Here is a 6,865-nt window from a genome sequence, read left to right as displayed (position 1 = left end):
ATTTATTTTTCTTATTTAGAATAGGAGAATCTTAATATAAAATAATATTTTATATTTGTCTATTTTCGTAAATTTGTGATGTTTAGGGCTACTATGTTACGGGCGCAAAACCCTAATTTTATTAATTCAAACTTTTTCAATAAAACATTCATTATTGAGAAGCTTTGTTTCTCTTATCAATCAAATTCTTATGTTTTCACACTACTAGAAAAATGATCTTTACTGACTTTAGAATAGTGTCAGAAATTACTTTTACTGACACTTATTAATTGTGTCAGTAATCTGGGAGTCAGAAAAATAGTGACACTTGTAAGTGGTGTCAGTGATTACTATTACTATAGTATCACTAAAATAATAACACCATAGTATCAAAATATTACAATACTATATTAGTATTTGTGATTACTGTTACTATAGTATCACTACTTTATTTATTATTTAAAAAAATAATTATATAAAATGACATGTTGCCCATTGATTTGTTGATAGAATTAAAAGGCTGTGAGAAATAAGAACAAAAATCAATTTATATATCAAAACCTTTCGTAACATTTAAATATTATCAATATATATTACACAATCCAAATACTTCAATACACAAAGACGTCTGATTACAAGACAAGTTATTCTTATAATTGAATAATCTTAACTACTATTATCCAATCAATTTGATAATGATACTTCTCTAGAAAATATCTTCATAGTATATGACTAATTACCGAATTCTGTCCACGGGATAAGGCATCTTGAGCAATGAGCCATATCAAATGAATTTGAGGGGAAAGGTAGGCGCTGTGTGGAAATGATGCCAAGAATTGCGGGAATTCCACGTTCCAATGCAAATTGAACTTGAGCTTCATGATTATCTCTTGGTGCAAGAGAAACCGTTAAAATTCCACGATCTAATAAATCACCTCCCCAGCTGGCAACCTATAAAAAAAAATGTAATTGAGTTAAATTTATCCTAAGATGACCGAGAGGCACCATAAGAATAAACCATCAATGCAACATAGATTAGCCCAGTATATGATTAGACGAAAAAGTGGGCAAATGGAAAACAAAACTCACCCCACATCCAGTGTCAATAGCAGTTCGAACTGTCCCATCTTTCATTTCTGGAATCAGATCTCGTATCAAATCAACATATGCACCAACTCATTTGGGAAACATTGTACCTCCACCAGGAAAGAGGAACTTCTCTCCTTGTTTTCTCAGCCAATTCTGATTTGACTTCTGCTTGTTAATCCAATCATAAGGCACATTCCTGAAACTAGATCCAAATAATAGAACAAAATTGACTTACGGCCAACATCAGTGGACAAAAAAACCAGTTCATTAATAGATCATAATACCTGTACCAACATTCATCCCTGCTTTTTGGCCACTTGATAGGTGGCTTATACCCATTAGGAGGGGGTATTAAGCATTCCTTCCTCTCAAAAACTGGAGGGCAGTGGCGTTCCATGAAAGTCAGCCGATGAGCACCGTACTTTTTCCACCTCTGTAGCAATGAATGTTTGCCATCAATATGGCCACTTGATATCATATAGCTTTGTAACATTGCCTAGAAGCTGTTACTATTATCAAATAAGCATTTAAGGTATACCTTTGGATCTGTGCATGGAGTGTAGTCTTGATAGTTGCTGCTGCAATCAGGGAAGTTAACAGATTTGATCTGAAGCGGAGCAACCGCTGGATCCTTGGGAGACGGGACTGCTTTCTGGACATCCCTAATCTCGACTCTATTTTTCTCAGAACAAAAGATTCCACCAAGGTAAAACGAAAACCCACGTAGTGCAACAAACAATATTGTCAAAGGAACAATCCTGGGACTTTTATCACCATTTGGAGAAATGGGTTTCCTATCTTTATGCTTCATTTTGTCAGAAACAATTAATTACCTGCATTGATAATAGTAAAAAAAAATGTAGTCACAGCTAAGTGAGATTAAATTTTTAGCTCAATGACCAAACACGTAAAGAAACATCTCCAAGATCCCAACTATGGAAATAAATACATTCCATGCTCCAGTTTTGATTCCTCCATTGTCTAAGATATTAAACTAAGCATCATAAAGCAGAATGAAGCGGACAGTACAATATTTGAGTCACAACTCAATTTCACAACCCAGTCACTTATAATTATCCTGAGACTATTAATAGGATCCAATTAACCAACTAAGACGGTTGAGAATTAATGTGTGAACTTAAATGAACGAGTAAATATCAATTTGACCAACCAAAAAAAAAATCAAATGGGAGTTAAAGAACACGAATTTGCCAGACGAATGAGCGCAATAATAAAGCAAAAGACGAATTTGCCAGACGATGAAGTTATTTCTGGTTCATCACTAAATTCTCTAATAAAATAAAACCTCTAAGATCACCAATACAATTCAAACAAACTCAATTCGTAACCCAATTACAAAATGAAGAATGAACCAACTGATAACAAAAATATTACAACAAGGTCATCCCAGGTTTCAAAATCACCAATAATTAATTTTTTTAAAAAAAACTCTTGCCTGTCTAATTCGAAACAGAACCTCTTCTCCCTTTGCCGCTTCTTCTTTGCTTTCATAAAACCCAGCTCCAACCAAAAACTTCAACCCTAAAGGAAATTGAAATCAGCGTTTTCTATACAGAAAGAAAAAAGTAATTATAAATAAAGATAAAACACAACCTTTTCTCATGGGTTCTTTGCATATCACCCTCCATCGATCCTGCAATTGATATTGGCTTCGTCACTCCATACTGCTTAGGCGGTAACGGCGACAAAATCATTCTCTTCGAACTTAACATTAAAAACAATGAAATACCCCCTACAAAAAAGCCCTAATTTTTGGATTCGAACTTTCAAAAAAACCGTAGCTTTGCTCAAATTCTTCACAACACTTTCTAGTTCAAGGGTATTTTAGGTCAAGGATGGCGATTTGAAGGTTGACGATGACGGCTGAGGTAGATCATTGTTATAGAGAGAGAGAGAGAGAGAGAGAGAGAGAGAAGGAAGGAAGAGAGCTTCAGTTCATAGTAAGAAGCGGCCGTGGGGAGTGTTTTTTCACTTCTTAAAAATTTTAGATTTTAGGTTTTCACGTACACCTTCCATTAAAACGACATAGTATCTAGGTAATTTAATTTAATTTTTAATATTATTTACTTATTAAGCCAAAAATCAAAATCCAACTCATGGCCCAGTGGTTAATGTTTAAAATTAAAAAGTTAAAGTTTAGAGGTCTTTAGTTCGATTCCTAATGGACACAAAATTAAAATTTTATTTTTCTAATTACTAACACCTTATTGTCACAGATCTCTGATATTTAATTTACAGACACTATAGTATCACAAATTTGTGATATTTATTTGTTAAACACGGAAAATGTCTGAAATGCATGTAATTACTGATACTTTTTAATAAAGTATCACAAGACAAGTGTCAGTAAAGGTTATTTTTCTAGTAGTGTCACATTGTCATTAAGGTAAATCCCTCCATGGAAAAGTTATATGGGGAAAACTCATTTTAGCACTGAACAAGTTTTTTCTTTTAATTTATATATGTATATAAGTTTCGATTTTAGATGGGTAAAATGATGATTTTTATATCTTCTCAAGATTTAAACTTGGGTAACCAATCAAATAAAATTATGTAAAAACTACATAACAATGAAGCCCTTGGGGCTAGAAAAAAAATTACAAGTTTATGACTATGAAACACAAATAGATTAACCAAAAGAATTAATGAAGAGACTACGAAGCATTGGTCTGAATCATGAATTATCTATGTATTTCTTTTTGTTGCTTTAGAATAAAAAGTTATTATCTTATGCTTTTATCTAAATTAGTAATTTTTCAAATAGGCACAAGTTGGGATCAGAGAATTTTATTATTTAATTAAGGTTATTAATTTATCATTTATTGTATTACAACATTATTACTATTACTATTACTATTATTATTATTTTTTCTAAAGTCCCCATATTTGATACACCTAATGAAAAGAGTTTTTATTGTTGTGAGTACGTTACACACACACACACACACACAAATAGAAACATAATAGAATCTTTCGGTGTATATAATTTTGGTAAAATCAGTTCCATAATCTGTAATGCAAGTTAAGGGAAAAAGATAGCTAAGCCTCCGAGATTTGGGAAAATGGTCATGAAGAACCCCAATTTCAATAATGGACATCAAAACCTAATTTTATCTAGTTAATATTCTTCACATATAGTTAGTAAAAAAATAGCTTCAAAATTTTTAATAAATATAAAAGTGTGCTACAAATAATTTACTCTATCTAGTAGACTAATAATAGTAAAAAATAATTTTTGAAATAATTTTTAAAATATAAATTATTATATTTATTTCATTAATATATTTGTATTTATTATAAAGATTTTAAATAAATCTTTGGTTTAAATAAATTTTACAATGAATAAAATATATCTCATGCATTATTTTAAAGTTAAAATTATTTTATGTAAAATTCAAAATAATTCAAACTATTATATAATATTTTAATATTATGTTTCCATTTGTATAAAATTTACTTTAATATAATAGAATATGTCTAATAGATTGTAAAATATTAAATAATTTTTTAATGTTGAAATTATTTTAAAATGTATATATTATTACATTCATTTTAATATTATTTTTCTATTTTTATAAAACATTGAGTCATTTTTTTGTGGTTAATTAGCGCCAAAGAATATTATAACAAAGGAGGATTCCTTTATTGAAATTGGGAGTTTCTTTGACCATTTTTTTAAACTTTATGGGTGTAGTTATGCTTTCTCCTATAATTAAGAGTGAGACTATTTGAACCCACAAATTTCATTTCTAGAACCATTTTTTTTTAATTTTTATTATTTATGAAATTTTTGTGGAATTACCGAATGTAATGTGTTCTCTTTCTCTTCCTATTCCTCACATATTTTCTTCTTTCAAAGTTCAACTGCATGTGAATGTTTAATGTTTCTGTCGAAAGTTGATAAATTCGTCTGTCAAAAATTGATAAATTCAAATTTTCTATTGGCCATCATCAATTAAAAACAAAACAAAATCCACGATAAAAAATAAATTAAAAAAAAAAGTTTACAGGCCATGAAATACGTAAAATCTTTGAAAATGAAAATCCTGATTCGAATGACATCGGCATACATTGACCTTATTGAAGAACATGGATTATAATACATGACGGTCCCAGCGTAGATATGCATATGGCTGAGCTCCAGGAGAGTTTTAGTTCAATAATTCAAATGTGAAGAAAAGAAAAGCCGTAAAATAAACAGTAGCCACAAAATGAACAGTAGCCGCAAGATGAACAGTAGCCGCAAGATGAACAGTAACCGCAAGATGAACAATAGTCACTGGTGGCTATAAATAGAGGAGTGCTCCTCCTTATTGTTTGTATCCCAAATCCCAGAGATGGAATCCAAGTTTTGGTGAGAAATTAAGAGGGAGAAATATTCTTAAGCATGTAGTTATATTGAAGGAGCATTTGGCTCCTCAATATAGGTATTATGGGTTTGCTTTGTTAAGGGATATTTCTCAAGATTATGTATTTGGTGCTTGGGTGAGAGAAAATTTATGAGAGTGTGGTTGTAATAATTTTCCACATAGTGAATATTTTTTTTCTCTGGTTGTCTTGTGACAACGGCCGTGGTTTTTCTCCGGATTTGGAGTTTTCCACGTAAATCTTGTGTTGTGTGATTGGTATATTCTCCATTCAATTTTTCTTATTAATTTGTTGCTTGATAAATTGCTTGGAGAGATCTTGGGAGGAAACTCAATTTCCTAACAGTGGTATCAGAGCCATTGATTGAAGTTTTGGTGTCGGGGTACTATTCACGTATACGGTACTGTTCACGTGAAGCAGTGGGAGCCAATCCAAATAATCTGTGGTGAAGAGAATATGAAGCAAATATGTCAGCAGCTGGTGTTTTTCAAACTTGGTTGAAGTTTGATGTTGTTGAAAAATTAATGGGAGAATGATTTTATTGGCTTGTGGCGAATTCAAGTCAAAGGTGTATCCAATCTGGTATGCACAAAGATTTGAAGGTGTGGACAATTTTGGCACCTCAAGAAAATTGTCAAGAAGGTGGAGTGGGCTCGGCAAATTACTCCAAAATCAGTAAAGGAGACACTGATATTCTCGCAGATGGTGAGGTTCCTTTTGATAGGAGACTTGGTTAGTTCTTTTAGCATGTAGATCTCCAAGTTGCCATGAAAGAGAACATGTTATGATCAGTGGGGTCCACAAGTTTGCACGCGGGCATTGGCTTGGTATAAATGCAAGGTGTGTGGTGGAAAAGTTATGTCATGGCTGAAGAATTCTCAGGGAAACCAAGCATGAGAATTGCACCATAATTTTCAGCGAATATGTTCGACATGTGCCGGGAAAAAAAAATTCTTAGAATTGGTAATTAATTCTAAGTGGTATACTCTTTATGGTGGAGTATGATAATTCTCTATGTTGAGAATTATGACTAAAGGTGAAGACAACAAGGGTGGTGTGGAGATTGATTGATTATCAATCAAATCTCCAAGTGGGAGAATGAAGAAAAGAAAAGCCGTAAAATAAACAGTAGCCACAAAATGAACAGTAGCCGCAAGATGAACAGTAGCCGCAAGATGAACAGTAACCGCAAGATGAACAATAGTCACTGGTGGCTATAAATAGAGGAGTGCTCCTCCTTATTGTTTGTATCCCAAATCCCAGAGATGGAATCCAAGTTTTGGTGAGAAATTAAGAGGGAGAAATATTCTTAAGCATGTAGTTATATTGAAGGAGCATTTGGCTCCTCAATATAGGTATTATGGGTTTGCTTTGTTAAGGGATATTTCTCAAGATTATGTATTTGGGG

At 32.2% G+C, this 6,865-nt stretch overlaps 1 pseudogene; it reads right to left on the bottom strand.

The window, feature by feature from the left end:
• Window positions 1-603: 603 nt before the first annotated feature.
• Window positions 604-3,050, bottom strand: LOC18043659 (annotated as a pseudogene).
• Between the last annotated feature and the right edge of the window lie 3,815 nt (window positions 3,051-6,865).

This window comes from Citrus clementina, unplaced genomic scaffold, assembly GCF_000493195.1.
Source record: "Citrus clementina cultivar Clemenules unplaced genomic scaffold, Citrus_clementina_v1.0 scaffold_4, whole genome shotgun sequence".
Classification (NCBI taxonomy): domain Eukaryota; kingdom Viridiplantae; phylum Streptophyta; class Magnoliopsida; order Sapindales; family Rutaceae; genus Citrus; species Citrus x clementina.
This window is presented reverse-complemented; position numbering and strand designations above follow the sequence as displayed.